At 43.1% G+C, this 23,898-nt stretch overlaps 1 protein-coding gene and 1 non-coding gene across 2 annotated transcripts in view; one reads left to right on the top strand and one right to left on the bottom strand.

Moving 5' to 3' along the window:
• Positions 1-23,898, bottom strand: part of LOC126457919 (T-cell activation inhibitor, mitochondrial-like) — a 318,393-nt gene that overhangs the window by 71,729 nt on the left and 222,766 nt on the right. The window lies entirely within an intron of this gene.
• On the top strand, positions 6,580-6,654 carry Trnai-uau (transfer RNA isoleucine (anticodon UAU)). The gene has a single exon. It is a non-coding gene; the product is annotated as a tRNA-Ile (tRNA).

Below are 23,898 nucleotides of genomic sequence, written 5' to 3'. Positions count from 1 at the left end.
ACAGGGAATGACAACAGTGAAAATTTGTGCCAGACCAGGACACAAAACCTGGATTTCCCACTGTTAGGGCAGAGAAAATTAATGGGTAGAAATTGGAAATTTTTATTAAGACTCATTCATATTGCCACAGGCAAACTCAAGGCATGCCAGAGACAAATTTGGAAGCGAGCCAGAATGTCACAAGCAGGTCAGGTCGATGACATACTATGACACCATCTGTCAAGTGCGGATACACACTCAGCAGAAAGGAGACTGTGACAGAAAATCGAAGGAAGTGATACAGGCATATTTGTTAGCTTGTAAGACATGTTGCAAGATTATCTCATCTCTTTCACAAGAGTACATAGCAAGGAAATGACACAGCAGTTAACAGCTTTTAAGTTAATATAGCAGGCTACAGACGATGCATGTGGTCATTGCGAACCAAGCCTCACACTAGCTTCTTTTAAATATTACAGCTCTCCAGCTCTCGTCATGAGATAATCATTGGGATCGATGACATTCACACTAATAGCATTTGATGCCATGATTACCACACTGTAGTGAATCTATGTCCTAGATGCTCCAGCACAGTCTACGAATAGACAAAGATTTACTCAAGAGATGGCCTTCACATGATGAACTTCATGCTACTCACCACCTACCAGCTACTGATGGAGAAACTGACGGTCTTCCAACAAAACCACATCGCAGAGTGCTGCCAGTAGCAGATTTCAATCTGAAAGCCAGCAACAGGGCCTGTTGGGGACCACATTCCTACTCAACACTCAGGTGCCTTTGAGTACTGACATCTACCAGGGATTAGAAGGATATCAATCTACTGTACAACTACAAACACCAGGTACATTGTGTATGGGTCATCAAGGGGCATTGTAGAATTCAGAGTGGGACCGAGTGCATTGCAGCAGACAGCACAAAATCACTTTGTGCTGGGCAATGTTTGTGCCTGGTTGCCGGTTGTCTGCCGCAGCACCAGGTTCACTGACATCACATCCTGGGCACGCAATCACTGAGCTGAATCAGCCGACGTCAGCTAGATTCCAATGTGCAGCTGAATGAGCAACTGTTGAGGCTGGTGCAGAAGAACAATGACATGTAAACACTGAGAATAAAAGACTGAACTGTAATAATGTTTTACTAGTGTTACTGATACTTCAAAGGTTCCCAACAACTATCCTAACCACACATAGCGGCATCTCTGTGTGGGGCTCTGTAAACTACTGGCAGAAGTGTGCATTCCGATACCATCATCATAACTGTTTGACTCCAATGCCTGAAATTCAGAGGCAGTGGTCTGCAACAACGACATTTCCACACTGCAGCAGTAACTGCAATGCAGGAAGCATGAAAAATATTTTTCTTTGGTTGTGATATGGTAGAGTTAAGGTATACTGATGGGTGTGCTATGTCCAAAGTATTTTTCGTGAAAACTATGAAACCTGTTGATTTGTCAGAATTCAGAGAAAATTCTAAAAAGACATATTTAATACTGGTGAGATGTACTATTTGTTGTTTCATGGGTCATACTGAACCATGCAATAAGTTCATACCAATAGCTTGTTCTGCTTTTAGATGGTATGGTCATGCAGCAATTGAGTATAGTGAGTGTCGCTGTGCAATGGTCAATGTCAAGAAGCATTCGAGAAACTCAAGGAGATATTAATATCAGATCCAGTGTTAATATTTCCTGATTCTGAACAGAAATTCAAACTTGCATGTGATTACTCCAACAATGCTTTTGGTTGCATTTTAAGGCAGATTGTTGATTGGATAGAACATGTGGCATATACCTGCAGACAACTGGATGAAACTAATTATTTGACAGTTATTTACAGAATCTCTTATTTTCGTTGCTATTTGTATGGTTGTAAATTCAAAGCGATTGCAGGTTATGCATCTTTAAAATGGTTATTTGGGTTGCTAGATCCATTAAGTCAATTAACAAGTGGGCATTAAAATTAAGTGACTTCGACTATGAAGTAATTCATAATTCAGGAGTTGAAGATACAAATACTGATATCCTAAGCAATAAGATAGCAGTTTTACAATTAGTAAGTGGAAGCCAGGCAGATCAGATAAAGGCATAATCGGCTGACAGTGAGTGTCAATTGTTTCATGCCAAACCCCAGTCTGAAATGCAAGTAGGCCTGCTATGCAGATCTACAATGTGCAGAGCTTGTGTTGTAATTCCCGCAGCACTGTGAATAGAAGTATTATGTCAGGCACATGACCAAATCTTATCAGGTCATGGACGGAAAAGAACAACTCACGGACATGTAGCTGAAAGATTTTAATGTCAAATGTAGATTAGTGATGTAGAAAAGTATGTAAGAAACTGCATTCTGTGTGCAAAAAGACAGACTGAAGTCACCAAAAACTTCAGCTACAGAGACTACCAGAAGCTGATAGACCATTTTCTAAGGTAGGATTGGATGTTCTAGGATCTTTTAATACAACACAAGTGTGTAATAAATACCTCCCTATGATGTTAGATCATATTTCATGATATTCAATTACGGCAGCCATCCCAAATAAGAAGGCGTCCATGGTAATACAATAAACAACTCATTACTGAAATTTAGTGTGCCAGAGACCATTATTACAGACCAGGGAACTAACTCCGGATCTGAACTAATGTCACAGTTATCTTGCTTATATTTGTTACGTTCTAATCCAGTCCATCCTCAAATGAATGGACAGACAGAATGTTTATGCTTGCTACGAACTAGTCCATTTCACTCTCAAATGAATGGACAGACAGAATGAGTTCACCATACTTTCTCCAAAATATTAAGTCATTACATAAATGCATAGCATTCAGATCGGGACATATATTTAAATTTTGTTGTGGGTGCATATAATTCAAAAGTTCATCCTGGACTAGCCTCTCACTGTACGAGGTAATATATGGGTGAAAAATGTCATCAACTTCTGATGTAGTTCAAACAAAACTGTCAGAAAATTCAGAGAAATTTGGCAAAGGGTAAAGCGTGCCAACACAAAAGCTTTACAAAAGCAAGAACATATTAGGCAATGAACAAGTCAACTGCTACGATGCACAATAGGACAGTGGGTACTACTAGGTAATCTGTATATCCCAAAATTAAAAAATTAAAAAAATAAAAATTATTGAAGTATCATGGACTTTACCAAGTTATCAAAATGACTTCACCAATCAACATAAAATTACAGTTGTCATGTAGAATTCTACAGTCCATGTTAAGCAGAAGCAAACCATTTGGATGTGAGACTCATGAACTGCCACAGATTCCTTCAACTGTTGCATAAAAAGAAAATTACCAAGGAAAAAGGAACATCAGAGAAACATATCTTATGCACTTAGGTCTAAGAAATAGGATAAATTTCATGTAAAGTACACATATACAATTTTTCAGTTACTTAGGTTGGTCTTACTTTCCTTTGCTCATCACGTTCTGTGTTTATTTACATGTGTAAAGGAGGGAGGGGATTGATGGTAGTTCCTTTTCTCTAAGGAATTAAAACTCTATTATGACAAACTGAGTTTTCGGTTTCAACAGTTAACAGAAATAGTACCACAAACACTAATATGTAGAAAACAAGGATGCAGGAAGGAAATTGTTAAAAACTGTGTTTGGAACAGTGGATAATGAGATAATGAAGATATCAAAACTTTAAACACCACAACTGGGAAATGGATACAGATAAAAACTCACAAAGTAATATTAGTTTCTACACAGTGAGATGCTTATGTCAGTACATCTGTAATAGATTTATGAGATTGTATTACAGAAAATATTATTTGTCCATCAAGAGTGATACAAACGAACAGCCATCATGTGAGATGAAGTTGTTTTTATGGGAAATGGAAGTAGTAGACTGTGATAAAAAAGTGTTAGTTCACCAGTAAAAATTCCAGAAAATCAAAGATCACTGGATTTAATCCACATTTACAACCAAAACAGTAATTATTGCTTGCTATAAAAACAGTAAACCAACCAGGAACATGAAACTAGAATTGCAAGTCAATAGATTGTTAATTAAGAGAATTAGATGTGAAATACCAGGAAGACAATTTTATCTTCCAGCTACTATCATGGACATGTTGTTGTTGTCTTCAGTCCTGAGACTGGTCCGACGCAGCCCCCCACGCCACCCTATCCTGTGCAAGCTTCTTCATCTTCCAGTACTTACTGCAACCTACATCCTTCTAAATCTGCTTAGTGACTTCATCTCTTGGTCTCCCTCTACGATTTTTACCCTCCATGCTGCCCTCCAATTCTAAATTTGTGATCCCTTGATGCCTCAGAACATGTCCTACCAACCGGTAATTTCTTTTTGTCAAGTTGTGCCACAAACTCCTCTTCTCCCCAATTCTATTCAATACCTCCTCATTAGTTATGTGATCTACCCATCTAATCTTGAGCAATCTTCTGTAGCACCACATTTCGAAAGCTTCTATTCTCTTCTTGTCCAAACTATTTATCGTCCATGTTTCACTTCCATACATGGCTACACTCCATACAAATACTTTCAGAAACAACTTCCTGACACTTAAATCTATACTCGAAGTTAAAAAATTTCTCTTCCTCAGAAACGCTTTCCTTGCCATTGCCTGTCTACATTTTCTATCTTCTCTACTTCGACCATCATCAGTTATTTTGCTCCCCAAATAGCTAAATTCCTTTAACTACTTTAAATGTCTCATTTCCTAATCTAATCCCTCAGCATCACCCGACTTAATTCGACTACATTCCATTATCCTCGTTTTGCTTTTGTTGATGTTCGTCTTATATCCTCCTTTCAAGACACTGTCCATTCCGTTCAACTGCTCTTCCAAGTCCTTTGCTGTCTCTGACAGAATTACAATGGCATCGGCAAACCTCAAAGTTTTTATTTCTTCTCCATGGATTTTAATACTTACTCTGAATTTTTCTTTCATTTCCTTTACTGCTTGCTCAATATACAGATTGAAAAATATTGGGGAGAGGCTACAACCCTGGTTCACTCCCTTCCCAACCACTGCTTCCCTTTCATGCCCCTCGACTCTTGTAACTGCCATCTGGTTTCTGTACAAATTGTAAATAGCCTTTCACTCCCTGTATTTTACCCCTGCCACCTTTAGAATTTGAAAGAGAGTATTCCAGTCAACTTTGTCAAAAGCTTTCTCTAAGTCTACAAATGCTAGAAACGTAGGTTTACCTTTCCTTAATCTTTCTTCTAAGATAAGTTGTAAGGTCAGTATTGCCTCATGTGTTCCAATATTTCTACAGAATCCAAACTGATCTTCTCCAAGGTCGGCTTCTACCAGATTTTCCATTCGTCTGTAAAGAATTCGTGTTAGTATTTTGCAGCTGTGATTTATTAAACTTATAGTTCGGTAATTTTCACATCTGTCAACACCTGCTTTCTTTGGGATTGGAATTATTATATTCTTCTTGAAGTCTGAGGGTATTTCGCCCGTCTCATACATCTTGCTCACCAGATGGTAGAGTTTTGTCAGGACTGCCTCTCCCAAGGCCGTCAATAGTTCTAATGGAATGTTATCAACTCCCAGGGCTTTGTTTCGACTCAGGTCTTTCAGTGCTGTGTCAAACTCTTCACGCAGTATCGTATCTCCCATTTCATCTTCATCTACATCCTCTTCCATTTCCATAATATTTTCCTCAAGTACATCGCCCTTGTATAGACCCTCTATATACTCCTTCCACCTTTCTGCTTTCCCTTCTTTGCTTAGAACTGGGTTTCCATCTGAGCTCTTGATATTCATACAAGTGGCTCTCTTTTCTCCAAAGGTCTCTTTAATTTTCCTGTAGGCAGTATCGATCTTACCCCTAGTGAGATAAGCCTCTACATCCTTACATTTGTCCTCTAGTCATCCCTGTTTAGCCATTTTGCACTTCCTGTCGATCTCATTTTTGAGACGTTTGTATTCCTTTCTGCCTGCTTCATTTACTGCATTTTTATATTTTCTCCTTTCATCAATTAAATTCAATATTTCTTCTGTTACCCAAGGATTTCTACTAGCCCTCGTCTTTTTACCTACTTGATCCTCTGCTGTCTTCACTACTTCATCCCTCAGAGCAACCCATTCTTCTTCTACTGTATTCCTTTCCCCCATTCCTGTCAATTGTTCCCTTATGCTCTCCCTGAAACTCTGTACAACCTCAGTTTTAGTCAGTTTATCCAGGTCCCATCTCCTTACATTCCCACCTTTTTGCAATTTTGTCAGTTTTAATTTACAGTTCATAACCAATAGATTGTGGTCAGAGTCCACATCTGCCCCTGGAAATGTCTTACAATTTAAAACTTGGTTCCTAAATCTCTGTCTTACCATTATATAATCTATCTGATACCTTCTAGTGTCTCCAGGATTCTTCCACGTTTACAACCTTCTTTTATGACATAGTAATGATTAATGTGTCCTGACCAGTGTTGTTTTGGCCACAGGAACCACCACACATATTTGAAGAGAGTATCTGTTCCCTAAAGAACAGATACCATTGATGACCATGCAGCTTCTCTAGAATGAAATGATAATTAAGTCGACACCCTAGCTGCAAACAGGCAATAAGTCCCTGCAGGTACACTATCCTTTGTGCCCTCGGTGGCTCAGATGGATAGAGCGTCTGCCATATAAGCAGGAGATCCTGGGTTTGAGTCCCAGTTGGGGCACACATTTTCAACATGTCCCCAATGATATATATCAATGCCTGTTTGCATCTAGGGTGTTGAATCAATTATCATTTCACCACACACATTACTTACAAGAATCTAACCTGTGTTAATGATACCTTAGATTCCACTCTGTTACAATCCATAGACAAAACAACAACTTCAGAAAAAGGACAAATTTCAGGCACTCAAGTAATGCAACCTGTGATACAAATCGCAAGGACCATAGACAAATCCTATTGTTTTCAGTGTACTGCGTGTGTTTGGATCTTATGGGAACTCGATGGTGAGGTTATCAGCACCTTTGAAGTCATTAAAATAAACAATTGTGGAGATAATCTCTAAAATTGTTGCACACTCATACACTCAAAATGACTGCACAGTCACTCTATCTCGTACATTAAAACAACTTAGAAAGAGCAAAAGTAGCTACACATGAAATTAGTGCACAAGTAAAAGACAAAGGAGCTAAAAGAAAAGCACAATGAAATGTCACTTGCTGACCACTTACAATAAAACTTGGATGAGCCAGTCAGCCAGTTAACACATTAAACCCCTCTCCTAAAATCTTGGGAAAAGTGTTGGACAATTCACAAAACTTTAAAACTCAAACGACATTCGCTTTAAAGTTAGCTAAAATAGACAGCAGATCCAGCAGCCAATCCACCATGGCCTGTTGGTTGAAAAATAAAACACAGTCCAATAAAATGTGGTGTGATGTGATCTGTACACCACAAGCCACAAACACTGGAGAGTCCTCTCGCCGAAGCAAGAAGCCATGCTTCATAGGGCTGTGGCATATGCAAAGGTGACTAAGGAGGACCTCATCCCATCAACATGGCAGAGGTTGAAAATACCGCTTCAGTTGTAAATTACTTTATTTTCACACGACTGCTTTCAGACTGTTATAAGCCCATCATCAGGAGTCGTAGCTGTGCTGTGGTCCCTGAGCGCCGCCTGTACCAGGCACGGTGTGCTGCCTATGAGCGCATAACATGACTTGAAGGAGGTATGCCAGAACCAGACCGTCGGCTTTACTAGACACAGATTTGTGTCTGTCACTTCCAACCATTTGCCTTCTGATCAACGCATGACTTTGAACCTCAACAGTCTTGTGATAGCATGCAGGAGGATGGATAGCACAACGAAATACCTGAGGATCACAGCACTCCTCCTTGGCTACTAGATCCGGCTTTTCGCTCCCTGCAATACCTGTGTCCTGGTACCCAGCAGAAAGACCTTTCCCCATTCGTCGTAGTTGGACAAGGGCATCCTGAATATTCTGGACTACTTTGTCTGTTAGGTACAAATGTTGTACTCCATTCCAAGTAACTCCAGCACATGTCACACGTAGATCCCAAATGGCCTTGTTGCTCATGGACAATAGTAAAAAGGCTTTCCAGAGAGGGATGAGTACCAATGAGGTGTGTGGGTGAATTTGTAGCAGCAAGAAACACACATGCCTCACGCACCATGAGGGGTGCCATCAAATTGTAAGTGGCAGTTCTCCAGCCTCAGCACAGAGACTGGGTATGGGGATGGTCCTATAAGCACCTTTGTCCGGTCTAATCCCCTCATGATGAACAGTGTCAATGACCTTCAAATAAGAAGGCCTCGTCGATCTACACACCGTGCACCCATAGTATCACCGCGAACGCACAGAAGCTCTATAAAACAGGAGCAGATACACCCTGCCCACTCCCCAATGCCTGTGGCTAAGGTACTTTATGATGTTAGAGCCTTCAGGGTTCTGGCTTTCAGATCTCTCATGTGTGGCAGCCACGACCAGTTTGAGTAAAAAATGAGACCCAGGAACCTCACAGAGTCTCTAAGATGGAGAATGGCATCCCTCATATGGAAGTCATGTAAATTATAAATACGGTGAGAATGATTAAAATAAACACATACACACTCATCTGCAGAAAACTGAAAACCCGTCTTTGCAGCCCATTCCTCTAATAAATGCACTGTAATTTTCAACTGATGGATCACTGTTGCAACACTAGTGGACAAACAGAAAACAGCTAAATCATCCACATATAAGGAGCACTTTACAAGACTCCTTACTGTACATGTGATACTGTTTGTGGCTATGGCAAAAACGGGAACAGTTAAAACACTGCCTTGTGGGACACCATTATCCTGCTTAAAATGATCTGACAGTGTATCAACAACTCACGTCTTAAAACATTGCTGGGACAGGAAACACTGTATGAAGATGGAGAGGTGGCCACAAAAGCCCCACTGATGCAGTTTTATGAGAATACTTTGTCTCCAAGTAGCATCGTATGCCTTACTGAAATCTAAGAATATGCTGATACAGTGATGTTAACGTAGGAAAGCCTGCTGAATAGCTGCCTCTAGCAGGATCACGTTGTCAACAGTAGACTGAAATCTCTCGAATCCAGAATGAGAGTGGCTAAGAAGTTGCCTGGTCTCTAGCAACCAGACTAGACAATGGTTAATCATTCACACCAATGTCTTTCCTACACAGCTCATTAACACAATACTGATAACTACTAGGACATGAGTGGTCCTTTCCTGGGTTGAGGAGAGGTATCAGAATAGCCTCTCTCCGTGAGTTGGGAAAGAAAATGGTTCAAATGGCTCTGAGCACTATGGGACTTAACATATATGGTCATCAGTCCCCTAGAACTTAGAACTACTTAAACCTAACTAACCTAAGGACAGCACACAACACCCAGCCATCACGAGGCAGAGAAAATCCCTGACCCCGCCGGGAATCGAACCCGGGAACCCGGGCGTGGGAAGCGAGAACGCTACCGCACGACCACGAGATGCGGGCAGTTGGCAAAGAGAATTGACTGCCATATCAAATTAAAACATTTGAGGAGGATGTCCTTCGACACTGCTGGCAATTATTGAAACATGCAGTACTGGATTTAGTCTTGACCGGGTGCAGTATCACAAGTCTCAGACAGAGCCGATACCAGCTCCAACATGGAGGAAGGGTAGATGTTAGACTCAGAATCTTTGGATCTGAAGTCCAACTTCCCCCTCTCTACAGTTGTGTGGTAGTGGAAATACGCCATACCAGATCCTGGCTTGCCTTGGTGGCAGTTTTTGCAAAATGTTCTGCCAATATCTGAACAGTGTCTCCAGGCAGTGCCTGGAGTCACTGCTCAGTTACTGGCAGAGCCCTGCTGCTATTGGTAAATGACTGTGTTTATCGGAAATCCTCTGGATGGCTCCCCATACTTTTGTAGGACAAGTGGAACGATTGATGCAGTGCAGGAACTCTCGCCATGATCTTATATTACTCTCCTAAATTATGCATCAAGCTCCTGTTTTTGCATCTTGAAAGGCTTTGAGGTGGTTTGCTGTCAGGCATCATTTAAACTGGGAAAGAGCCACACGTCTTTTCCTGATTGCTAAATGGCACTCAGCAGTCCACCAACATATAGGTCTTCTCCTAAGATGACCGGAAGACTTTGGGACAAATAAGTCAGCAGCATGGTGGATCACTCGTGTGATATGGTCCATCCATTCCTGAACACAGTCGCAGTGTTCAAACACACAACCAGCGTGCTGAACAGCATCCAGTTATACCTGCTCTTCATCCAGTTTAGTGGCATCTTTCCAAGCAATCCTCCATACAGTAGGTGAATGGGGAATGAGAAGTAGTCACTGTAATGAAGGTCGTCAATGACTTCCCAATGAACAGAATCTGCAAGGGCTGGAGAGCAGAGAGATAGGTCAATGGCTGAGAATGACCCAGTAGCAGCACAGAAATGAGTGGGAGCACCAGTTTTCAGGATGCACAGCTCTTGAGATGTCAGAAGGCTCTACAAAACCTGACCCCAAGGGCAAACAGAGGTCAAGCCCCACAGGGCATGATAGGCATTGAAGTCTCCCAGGAGAAGAAATGGTTGGGGGAGTTGTACCATAAGATCTGTGAGAGCCTCAGAGTCTATTGTATCTAGCAGAGATAAATACAATGCGCAAATGGTAATCCTCCAATGTGCATGAAATTCAGTGGCAACTGCAAAACTATGTTAGCCGTTGAGGCACTGTCACCTAAAATCGATGGGAGCACTTCACAGAGATTAAAAGTCTGGCTCAGGGTGACAAAATTTGGACAGTCCAGCAAGACATGGACCATTGTCAAACATGAACCACAACACACTAAGGTGGCTCCTTGCAACATAGGAAGTGACCATGAGTTAGCAAAGTATGATCAATGCAGAGCCAGCAAAGGACATTGGAGTCCTTGTGAGAGACTCACATGGAGGACCTCCACACATTCATCATCTCCTTTATCATACATAACTTATTCAGCAAAGTCCGGAAGCACCATTCAGTAGTCCAGAACACAAGAACTTTGTGACATAATACTGACTGAAGATCAGATTCCAGTATGTCGATCTCCAGACTTCGGTTATGAGTAGCCTCTTTGGCTAGCCTGTTGGCACGTTCACTTCTCAGGATTCAACTATGTCCTGGGGTCCATATGAAGACCACTAACCATACACATTGTATGAGGACGTAAACACACCCTTGGATGGCCATTACCAAAGGATGGCAAGGATAGCACTGGTCAAGAGCTTGTAAGGTGCTCAAGGAGTCACTACAAATGGAGAAAGATTCTCAGGCACTGCAACAGATGTGCTCAAGAGTGCAAGAGATAGCTACCAGCTCTGCAGTGACAACATTACAGCTCTGGGCAAGGAGCACAAGTCAGTATGTCCTGCATAGGTAAGCAAACCCAACATGACATCAACGATCGAGCCATCTGTGTAAATGCCTCTGAACCCTAGGTCACATCATCTGCAATGTTGACGGCAATGCTGAACCATACATCGGGCTCCCATAGTCAAGATGGGACTGTACAAAAGCTCTGTACAGCTGCAACAGTGTATGGCAATCTGCACCCCAGTCAGTGTGACTCAGGGAATGAAGAATGTTAAGATGCTGCCAGCACTTTTGCTTCAGCTGACAAATACGGGAGAGCCAAGATAAGTGGGTGTTGAAAACCAGTCCTGAAAAGTGATAGAGTCCACTACATTACAGAAATGGTCATTAAGATAAAGTTGTGTGCGCAGATGAATCATACAATGGTGACAGAAGTGGATGACCTAAGTCTTGGAGGCTGAAAACTGAAAGCTGGGGGTGAGAGCCAGTGACTGCACCTTTCGTATGGCTCCCTGTAGTCGACACTAAAGCCACAGCAACAGTAGATGAGCAAAACGAAATACAAAAGGCATCAGCATATAAGAAAGGTGATACTGAGGACCCCACAGCTGCTGTTTGATCAGTAACGGCCACTAAAAAGAGAGGGACACTCAGTACAGAACCCTGTGCGACCCAATTCTCTTGGATATGCAAGGAATTGTGAGAAGCACCATCTGTAAAGGTGTCTGATCTTAGTCCAAATCTAGGAAGGAGAGGTTTGTGTTCCAATGGCAGAGACGTACCACTCCCAACTCTCCTGCTTCTGTAGTTTGGTTAGTTGACAGACCTGGGCACAGAGCCGTTTGAATGCAATGAGGTGCTACATTGATGGGTGCTGCTTTTGATGTAGAGCCCACCTACAATCTCTAATGGCCGCAGCACTTACCAGCAACCACCATGACACTGTCTTTCGCCAGGGTAGCCTGAGGAAGGGATTGTTGATTCAGCTGCAAAAACAATGGTCATAGTAATATTCTGGATCACAACATCTACGTTGCCATGTGATGGAGATACAATGGTGGTAGCAGAGGTGAAAGCACCCCCAGTCAGCCTTGGTAAAAGCCCAACTGGGCAAGCGTCCAGGTGAGTGATGCCAGAAGGAACAGGAAGAGAGGAAAGTGGTCAGTACCATAAAAGTCATCTTGAGCTCTCTGGGGTAAAGATGGTAGGAGGCCAGAATTGCAAACTGAGAAATCAATGGCCAAGTGTGTGCCATGTGCCACACCTGTATTTAGGAGGCAAAGGTCAAGTTGAATTAATAGAATCTCAATATCTTTGCATGGCCGGTAATCTTGGTTCCACCCCTCAAAGGGTTATGAGCATTGAATTCACCCAAAAGTAGAAAAGATGGGGAAAGTTGAGAAACTAGTGCAGCCAATACATTTTGCGGTACTTTGCTACCTGGAGGGAGGTAGAAATTGCAGATGATAATTTTGTGTGTTGTCCTCACCTTGACACCCAAAGATTCTAAAGCTGTTTGAAGGGGCACAGGTTCTTTACATACAAGGTTGAAGACATATACTCCACCTGACAGCCTCTTATAGTCATTATGATTGTAATACCCCCGACAGCCATGACGGGCAGAGGGTCCACATTGCTGGAAACCAGGTCTCCTGAAGGGCAACACAGAAAACAGCTGCCATGCTTAAGAGTTGTCATAGCTGAGCCAGGTGGTGGAAAAAACTGCTTAAAGTCCATTGGAGGGTGATGCTTTCTGTAGTCCAGGAGGACATGAAGGGACCAAGGATGCAGTTTACACCTCTGAGTCAACTGTCGCCACTGGTTGTTGACTGCACATATGTAATATTATTGCTTCTGAGGCACTGGTGAGATCTAGGTCCTTGGGGGACACTAGAATCTCAACCTCATTCTCAGACATGGAACTTGTAAGGAATGGTAGTGTGGGGACCACCAGAGTCCCTTGTTTCTCAAAAGTTTTTTCTTCATCTGTTTGCCCTCCTGCTGCTCTTAAGGGTCTTGCTGGGTGGGCTTCTCTGAAGTAGCTTCAGTGTCAGAGGAAGAGTGTGAAGCCCTTCGATCAGCAGACTGTGCCTCCTTCAGCCACCGCTGGTGCTCACTGTTCCACGGGTGGAGACATTGGAAGGTAGAGTCCCAAGGGAACCCTTTCATGTGAGAGGAGCCAGAGGAGGCTGTTGTATCTCCAGTGGGGGTGTGTGGGGACCAATGTCCCTAGTATTGGGGGGGGGGGGGGGGGAGCTTTGGGAGCAATGGAAGAAGAGGTGCCCCCAACCACCAAGACGGGCCACTGTAGGAGGCAGAGATGAGGGAACCACCATCAACAGTGAGGGAGACATTGTTGTAGCAGCAGCATAGGATGATATCAATCAAACAGGATACAACTGGACATATTTCTTTTTAGCCTATTGGTAAGTCAGCCTATCCATGGTCTTGTATGCCATAATTTTCCTCTGCTTTCAGGAAACCGTGCAGTCCAGTAAGCAGGAGGAGTGGTGCTCTCCATAGTTGACACAGGTGGAAAGAGGGGAAGATGGAATATTCAGATGAAATGGATATTTTCAGTCTCTACATGTGGTGCTCAAATTGCACCAGGAAGATGTACACGAATTTCCAGCACTTAGAGCACTGCACATGGGTGGAGAGACGTATGGTTTAACATCACATCGGTATATCACCACCTTGATCTTTTCAGGTAATGAATCATACTAAAGGCCAAGATGAAGGCACCGATAGCAAACATATTATCTTTTCATCCCCTATAGATGCTCTGGACAAAGTGGACACCCTGGCATTCTAAACTGGCATGTAGCCTGTTGTCCGACTGCAACAGGAAGACTCGATGGAAAATAAGCCCCTGGACCATGTTTAAGCTTTTATGTGGAGTGACTGAAATGGGAATATCATCCAGCTTGTCACAGGCAGGCAAAGCATGTGACTGTGCTGGACATGCTGTCTTAATGAGGACTGACTCATTTCTCATTTTCGACCGCCACTTCCCCAAACTAATCATCTACATTTTCAACAAAAAATAAACACTTTATAACCAGAAAGAAGTACCCATCAGTTCTAGTGCAAACTAAGTAATGAGCTGAATATGTCTGTCTTGTTTCTGTAGCCCTACATTCCTCCTACAGGGAGTGGAATGAATTGGGGTCATACTTCTTGGCATTGAAATCTAGCCTTTCTTTCTTAGAGACTGCTGGGGTCATCTGACTACCAGCAAAAGATGGCTTGGCCCACTTCAATGCAGGTCATCTGCCCTGATGCCACACATTCTGACCAGGGGCTTTCTTCATGAGTGCCACCCCGCCTCAACAAAGGCCACCTGGGAGGATGGTCATTGCCTGGAATCCTGATGCCCCAGGTAGGTGGGCATTAAATCCTTGGCATACATTGCGAATTTGCAGCTCAGGCATCAACAGAGCTATCCCTGAGTTGTCAGCAGGATGCGTCAAAAGGGTACATGACAACCCCCCCATGATGGACTGGCTACCATGCTGGATATTGAGTGCAAAAAGATCCATTATTGTCATGGGTGCAGAAGATGACACCAAACAACAAATATAGATTATGCACCCAGCACGGTATCCTCACCCAAATAGCTGGATTATGGGTGGAGTTGCGGAGCCATGACAATAACAGGTGCAGAAGGTCTCAGCGCATGATGGATATAAGATGGTTAAGGTCAAAAAGTAGGAGATTCCTTTTAGTCATCTCTTACGACAGGCAGGTATCCCTCCAGCCTATTCTAACCCCCAAACCCAAGGGGTGGGTCATCCTTGTGATTGAGTGTATAGCTCTCCATAACACGGGGGCACCAGATGCTTTAAAATGTGTTTCTTGCAAAAACAAGCACAGGGAATGTTCCTGTGCTACGGCCTTCAATTCCTCCACATGTGTCTTGAACCCATTAATGTTCCACGGGAGGATGGGAGCCGTCTATCACGAGATTACAATATCATCCTGACTTTCTGCCGTGGAGGGGAGCGCGCAACAGGTGGAGGCTTAGTCTTGGTGTGAGATGATTGCCTGAGCCTGATATCAAGGTCCATCACCTCTGAAGAAGAATCAAGAGAGACGTCAGTGAGGAAGACATTGACATTGTCAGGCTGTTTACTTCCCGATTCCACCTGTGGTGGACATTGCACCTTTGATTTTTTTCCCTGTGTAGGCTTTGCAGCCATGGCTGTGGTTGTGGCAGCACTGGACGGCACACCAAATGGAACCTTTTAAGGGGCCTGGAGCTCCACTCAAAATGACTGCAGCAATATCCAGTTACCAGTGCTGACTCCAGCAACTTTCATTTGTGTATCAGCATCGGCTTTCTGCACTGGCTGTTTAACAACAGAATCAAAGGAGGTAGCAAACGCTAGGGGCAGCAAGCCTTTATACATTGTTTTGGCCTCATTATATTGGATGTGCTTTGTAGTCTTAAGCTGTTGCATCTTCTGTTCTTCCAGGCATATGCTGCCGTCCAGGCTCCAGACAGGGTGAGCTCCAGAGCAAATCAGACACTTCAACGGACAGGAACATGGGACACCTTCATGATGGCCTAGCCACATTTGCCACAAGTAGCTTCTCCATGAGACCCAAGAGTAGTATGCCCAAATGCTCGCATTTGAAACAATGCATTGGATTTGTATATAAGGCCACACACATAGGTGACGGAAACCTGCCTTAACACGCACAGGAAGTTTTGTGGTATTAAACATCAAGGTAAAGGAGATGGACTTTAGTCAGACTTTACAAGATCCCCATTCATCCTCTTCACATTATTTTGCGTACAGACCGAGGTGGCACAGTGGTTAGCACATTGGACTTGCATTTAGGAGGACAACAGTTCAAATCAGCACTCGGCCATGCAGATTTAAGTTTTCCTTGAGTTCCCTAAATCACTTCAGGTAAATGCTAGGACAGTTCCTTTGAAAGGGCACAGCTGATTTCCTTCCCCATCCTCGACACAATCCGAGCTTGTGCTTTGTCTCTAATGACCTCAATGTCGATGGGATGTTAATCCCAATCTGCCTCCCTTCCTTCCTATTTTGCACATCGACTGTACCTTTGTGAGCCCATTCACCTTTCATTTCCTCTTTACGAATGTCCATCAGATCCCTGCATGTGACGACACTTTTGCTGTAATTCAAGGTGGTGTGCAGCTCAGTTTCGATGTCATGTGCCCCAAGGCATTGCGCTTTCTGTAGGTGCTTAACTTGTTGAGAACTTGCTGTTTCCACCAACAGTGTCCCATCACATAATAACTTAACTGATTTTTAAACTGTCAGCAATGCCTTCTAAGCCTTTTTAAATATACAAAGGCAAAACTTCCTCGAAGCTGCCCTCTTTTTTTCTCTATTAAAAACATATTCCAACTGTCAGCATGTGTTCTTTTACTAAACCTAAAACTCTCAGACTTTACCCCTGTGTCAGGAGGACTGGCTACACAAGCCCTCTTATTTGACTTAGTGTTAGTACCTATCAGTGGTCCACCCTTACTGCTGGGAGGAGGAGGAGGAGAAGGAGATAATTAAGAGAGTTCCATCTTGGCCCCACATCCAGCTCAACAGCCATGCACCTCATCAGCGTGCAGCACACTCAGAGAGTGAGGGTTTTTTATAGATGTTTTTACCATCCTTGCAGTTCAGGTGTCAAGCCAAGATCTCTGTTCTCAATGACACACAAAGTTACACTGCCACACTGTGCAATGGTTGCTAAAGTAGGCCTGGAGCTTACAGTGACAGGGGTTTGGTGGCGCTTACAAGTCCCCAGCTCAGAAAACCCGGGGTCACCAAGCTTGAACCCAGCAAATGAATAGTGAGCCCCTGAGGGCTTCAATGTATCAATGACAAGCATAACCTTGGTTCTAGTGTTCATTTATGCAACTTACATTTGCACAAAGCATCAGATGTCTCGTTCAACTAAGTTAACTATCCACCAGATATTTGTGGAATGAAAACGAACTAGTAAAAAGTGACACAAGTGGAAAGTGTGAATACTGTATGCAGCAGGACACGGTTACAAAGTAGATTAATTACGCTACCTAATATTCAAGACTTAGATTGAGATGCAACACAGACAACAGTTGTAGACTAATTTTTTTTAATACAAGGCATGTATACACTTATTACTAATAACATTTTTGGAAGGTGACTATTAAAGGCCATCAAGAAATGTATATAATGCTTGTTTGACCATCAGCTTATTTTATATTTAAAACCCAAATATCGACCAGTTTCAGACATAGACTATCTTCAAGGATTCTACCCAAAGATACAAAAAATACATGTACTACACAGGAAATGTTATAATTTCTTTTCCCAGGAAGTGTAAAATATACACGAATACTTACAGGATTAAAACAGTTTACGCCACATCATCACATTTGGCCACATCTCGTATGTAGATCATGTCATGAATTCCTGTATACCACATAGGACTTTTGAAAGAAAATATACTAGTAACATGTGTAAATAAAGTAGTACTGAATAAAACTCTTGGTCAAAGATCTTTAGACAGTAGTTTTGTTATATGGTTCATAAATATCTTGACGATAAGTTTCTCGCTAAGTGCAGGGGCTGGACTATCTTTGGTGAACATTTATGGTATAGTTTCACATGACCAACTCCTAAATATTTTGTGCAACTGTAACACTTATACCTCTGATCTTCTCTTCAGCACTACTCTGTTTACACATGTAATTAGAAGTCCTTTGTGGTGTACTGGAATTCATGATATGCTCTACAAATGATAAATGGCTATTACTTATGTAATGACAGCTCTTTTGTTGTGGCTTAAACTGTTTCAATTCCATAAGTATTTATGTATATTTCGCACTTCCTTGAAAAGATTTTGTAACATTTCCTGTATACTACCGGTATTTTTTTGTGTCTTTGGATAGAATAGTGTCATTATGAACCAAGCTTCACCTCACAGCCTCATGCTAGCTCCTTTTAAATATTACAGCTCTCCAGCTGTCATCATGAGTTGATCATTGGGATCGATAGCACTCACACTAAACTCAATACCATATTACCACACTGTAGTGAATCTACAGTATGTCCTAGATGCTACAGAATAGTCTACGAACTAGACGAAGACATGCACTTGATGAACTTCATGCTGCTCACCACCTACCAGGTACTGATGGAGAAACTGTCTTCCAACAACACCACACTGCAGAGTGCTGCCAGTACCAGATTTCAATGTGGAAGCCAGCAACAGGGCCTGTTGGGCACCACATTCCTGCTCAACACTCAGGTGCCTTTGGGCACTGACACCTACCACGGATTGGGAGGAGATCAACCTACTGCACAACTATGAACACCAGGTACAGTGTATATGGGTCATCAAGGGACATTATAGAATTCGGAGTGAGACCGTGCATTCCAGCAGCCATCACAAAATCACTTCATGCTGGGCAATGGCTGTGCCTGGTTGCCAGCTGTCAGCCACAGCACTGGGGTCACTGAGATCACATCCTGAGCATGCAATCATTGAGCTGAATCAACAGACATTGGCTAGAATCCCATGTGCAGCTGAATGAGCAACAGTTGAGGCTGGTGCAGAAGAACAATGACTTGCAGACACTAAGAATAAAATAATAAATAATAATGTTTTAGTGAGTCACCAATGCATCACAGGCTATCAACAGCTATCCTGACTTTATGCAGAGGTGTCTCCGCTTAGCCCTCTGTACTGCTTTACGATAGCAGTCAACTTAAATGCAATGGCTATCCATGCACAAATCATGACCAGGCACCAATTTCCATATCTCATCATTCCCATACTTGTACACACATTACACAATGTCCATACAGAGAAGGGCATTTTAATTGAAAGTTGCTGCCTGGTATTGGTGAATAAATACAATATTACACTGCTTGTGTAGTTAAAAAGAATGATGCAATGTTTCTTCAGACATGCATGAACAGGCACTTGGGTGAATACAGCCATAATGAAATACATGAATGTGTACACAGTCACGAATTTGAACCCCCATCAGCTGTAGAAGGAAATGATGACAATGGAAATTTGTGCCAGACTGGTACACAAACCCAGATTTCATGGTTTATGCAAGTGGCCTCCTTAAGCATTTTGGCTATCTGTGTGCAATTCACAGCCAGACTCAAACTTGTCTTGCATATGTCATTGTTCCTGCATCACAACCTGTACTTGTGCACACATTATGTATTTCTCATTCATGGGAGGAGTTTTAACTCGAAGTTGCTACTTCTTGGGTCATTTTAGTTTACACCAAATACATATTTGAACATAGAGACCTTTTTTCACTCTTCTCTATTTCCAGTTTATGGAAGGGTAGCCAGGGAGAAGAAATCCAGGACAAAGACAATAGTATTAATTAAGATCTGGTTGATGGCATGCTGTCTGAGCAGCAAAACATCTGTGACCAGTGTGGTGCAATTCTGATCATCTGTTATGATGGAACACACAAACTCCCAGTTACAGAATCTTATCAGTGTTTATTTATTTCAAGACAACAGTCATAAATCTCCTACAGATATCCAGAGACTCCGTATCTAGTTCCATGAGAGCAAACAGAGTTAATGGGAAAGCTTGGTCTGATAACTATGATTGAGGACAAAAAGTTTAATATATGCATCTAGAGAACAAGCCACCACAGTCTAAACAGTTCACTTGGAAACAAGTACATCTGGGAAGCTTTGTGGCGCAAAGACTATTTACATAGTTGTTGCTACATGTATCAAGTCTGCTTTACAACAGACCTGTATTACACAAATTATAAAGCAGTAGGGGACGATAATATCAGTGTAGAAGAGATGTTAACCATTGAAACGAAGATATTGCTTCCTGTTGGCTAACATAATGTGAAAGTGGCTAACAGACAGGCAAATATCAACATGAAGTAAAGTATCATGGAGTCTGTAAAAGGATCAAATGAATTTCACAGCAGAACTTTTCCACATAATTAAAAAGTTTCAGTTCATCATCAATCCATGTCATCTCTGAGTGACAAAATTAGAATAATAATAATAATAATGTAAGGAAAAGGATAGACTGCTACTTGCCATAAAGATGACTCACAGAGCTGCAGACATGCACAATAAAAGCACTGTTACACATTTAAATTCAGCCAAAGAATTTTTCAGAAGAGGAAACACATAACACTCATTCACACAAGCAAACACACCTCAAACATGTATGACCACCATCTTCAGCAGCACAGATCAGAATGCAGTTGTCACATTGAATGAACACAGAAATCTGGAGGGGGCAGGGAGTAGGATACGGGTGTGGCGAGTGTAGAATGCTGTCTGGTGGAGCATGCAGGAACTATACGGAGGCATGAGAAGACTGCCACCAGGACCAGTGTTGAGTCGGGAGGCTGTAGAGCAGCAAGGTGGGGAGTGGGTGGGTGCGGGACAGCCATACACAACCTCAAAACAAATCCTGACCTAATTGTCCTACCTGTAGACAATGGTTCCACCACTGACATTATGAATCACAGTGACTACCTGGTGGAGTGCTTCTGCCAATTATCTGACTCCTCCAACTTAAAACTGTGCCAGTGATCCTGTCCCAGAAGTCCAACATAACCTCCAACCCCTACTTAAAGTCTTAGGCCCTTCCCTGAACCTCTCCTGTGAATCTACTTCCCTCCTCACCCTTATGACATCCCCCACACCCACCTTCTACATGATCCCCAAAACACACAAACCCAACATTCCTAGATGCTCCATTGTTGCTGGTTATTGTGCCCCCACTGAAAGAATTTCAGACCTCATGACCAACACCTCCAACCAATTGCCCAAAATCTAGGCCCCCACATCAAAGATGTAAACCACTTCCTTCACCAACTCTCCACCATCCCCAAACTCCTTTACCTCTTGGATACCTACTCATCACTGTTGTCACCTTTTCCATATAGACCAACACCCCTCAAGCCTACAGTCTTGCCACTATTGAACACTATCTTTTCCAACATCCTTCAGATTCCAAAACTCCTACCTCATATGCCTTACTAACTTTATCCTAGCTCACAACTACTTCTCCTTTGAAGCAAAGGTATACAAACAATCTGCAACACAGTCATGGGCACCCACATGACACCCTTCAATGCCAACCTGTTTATGGGTCATGTAGAGTTCTTCCTAGCCTTCCAAAATGCCAAACTCATAGTCTGTTCATTGATGATATGTTCATGATCTACACTCAGGGCCAAGACAATATATCCTCATTCCTTTACAACCTCAACACTTCTCTCTCATCTGCTTCACATGGTTCTCCTCAACCCGGCATGCCACATTCCTGGACATTGATTTCCTCATCTCTGCTGGCTCCATCCACATCTCTGCCTACATTAAACCCAACAACCACCAAAGGTAGCCAAATTTTGACAGCCTTCATCCCTTCCACAGAAAAAAATCTGCAGTGACAAAAACTCCATTGCCCAGTATGCTGAAGGTCTCACCAAGGCCTTCACAGACAGGCACTAAACCCCAAACTTGGTCCAAAGATAGGACCTCCCATGCCATTTCCCCATACACCCACAATTCTCCCAAGACCCCAAGAACCAGCTACAAAGGAGTGTCCCTCTGTCACTCAATACTACAGCAGACTGGAACAACTGGGCCATATCCTTTTTCAGCGCTTTGATTACCTATTATCATGGTCAGAAATGAGGGGACATCCTATCCAACACCCTTCCGACCCTTCCTAAAGTACTGTTACGTTGCCCATCAAGCTTACACAATTTCCTAGTCCAACCCAATGCCACATACAATCCCAGCCACTTGTCACAGGGATCATATCACTGTGGAAGAGCCAGGTAAAAGACCTGCCCAATTAACTCACCGAGCACTTCCTATTCCAGCCCTGTGACAGGCTTATCCTACCCCATCAGACTGAGCAACCTGTGAAAGCAGCCTTGTTATATACCAACTCTGCTGCTACCATGAACAGTGTATTATACTGGTATGACTACCAACCAGGTGTCTATCAGGATGAATGGTCACCACCAAACTGTGGCCACGAGCAAAGTGGACCAATAGACCCTTATCCACAACATGCAGCTGAACATAACAAACTTGACTTCAATGGCTGTTTCACAGCCCAAGCCATATGTATTCTCCCTTCCACAATCAGCTTTTCTGAACTCCTTAAATTACCCTGGCCTTGAAAAACAGCAACCTACTGCCCACATACCCTCCACCCAACAGTTCCCACACATTCTGTCCTATCACCTTCTACCTGCTCAAGCCCACTCATCCCCATTGTACGCCATCCTCTGCCAATGCACTCGCTCATCTTTCCTCTACCCTGCTCCTCTCCTCTTCCACTCCTCATTCCCCCATCCCTCCCCACCTCCCTACCCCACAGCCTCTCGACGCTGTGCCTGGTGACAGTCTTGTCATGCTGTAGGCCTTACAAAGGCTTTCACAGAGAAGTAATACCCCTCAAACCTAGTCCGCAAACAGATTTCCTGAGTCAAATGCTGCCCCCCCCCTCCCCCCTGCCCATACTCCCAAGGACCAGCTACATAGGAGTGTCCCCTTTGACATCCAACACCACCCCAGTCTGGAACCAACTGAGCCACATTCTTTCATTAGGGCTTTTACCATCTCTCATCCTGTCCTAAAATGAGGGACATCCTGCCCAATATTCTTCCCACCCCTCCTAAACTGGTGTTTTGTCACCCAACCTACCAACACAACATTCTAGTTCATCCCTTTGCCACTCCAACTCCTAACCCCAGGGATCATATCCCTGTGGCAAACCAAGGTGCAAGACCTGCCAAATCCACCGAACCAGCACCTCATACTCTGGTACTATCACAGGCTTTTGCTACCCTATCAGAGGCCGAGCCACATGTTAAAGCAGCCATACACCAATTCTGATGCAAGCACTGCACAGCCTTTTATGTTGATATGAATACCACCCAGCTGTCCACCAGGAGGAATGGACACTGCCAAACTGTTGTCGAGAAAAAAGTTGACCAACTGGTGGCACAATATGCAGCTGAGCACAACATGCTCAATTTCAATGACTACTTCATAACACATCTGGAGCTTACCCTTCACTATCAGCTTCTCTTACCAACACAGATGAGAGTTATGCTTACAACACATCCTCTGTTCCCGTTATCATCCTGGCCTCACTCCATGTAGCCCACTGTCCCTGCACTCTCCATCCAACAGTCTCCCATTCCTCCGTTCGGCCAACCCTTCCCAATTCACGCTCCAAGTCACTATCAATGTGTGCCATTTCCCACTGGCCACTACAATCGTGCCACCCATATACCTACTGCCACTCCCTCCTGCATTCCTAGCTGGCAAACTGGCCGCCATTCTGTGCAATGGCATTCGCTAGCCAAATCTCAACAGATTGTGAACATGCTTACATGACAACAAATTAGAATCACTCACCATTATCTGGTCTTCCTGCAAATTCCACTATTATCTGGTTGGTACACATCAAAGTCTTACCAGTCTTAAAGTTTTCTTCAGACGTGCAGGCTGTTACAACCATGTTTAGCACATTGGACGTTAATCCTACAATACAGTTCTCAAATAGTGTATGTAAAAATAGAATAATATT

Source organism: Schistocerca serialis, chromosome 2 (assembly GCF_023864345.2).
Source record: "Schistocerca serialis cubense isolate TAMUIC-IGC-003099 chromosome 2, iqSchSeri2.2, whole genome shotgun sequence".
Classification (NCBI taxonomy): Eukaryota; Metazoa; Arthropoda; class Insecta; order Orthoptera; family Acrididae; genus Schistocerca; species Schistocerca serialis.
The sequence above is the reverse complement of the archived record's forward strand: the minus strand, read 5'-3'. Positions and strand labels throughout refer to the sequence as shown.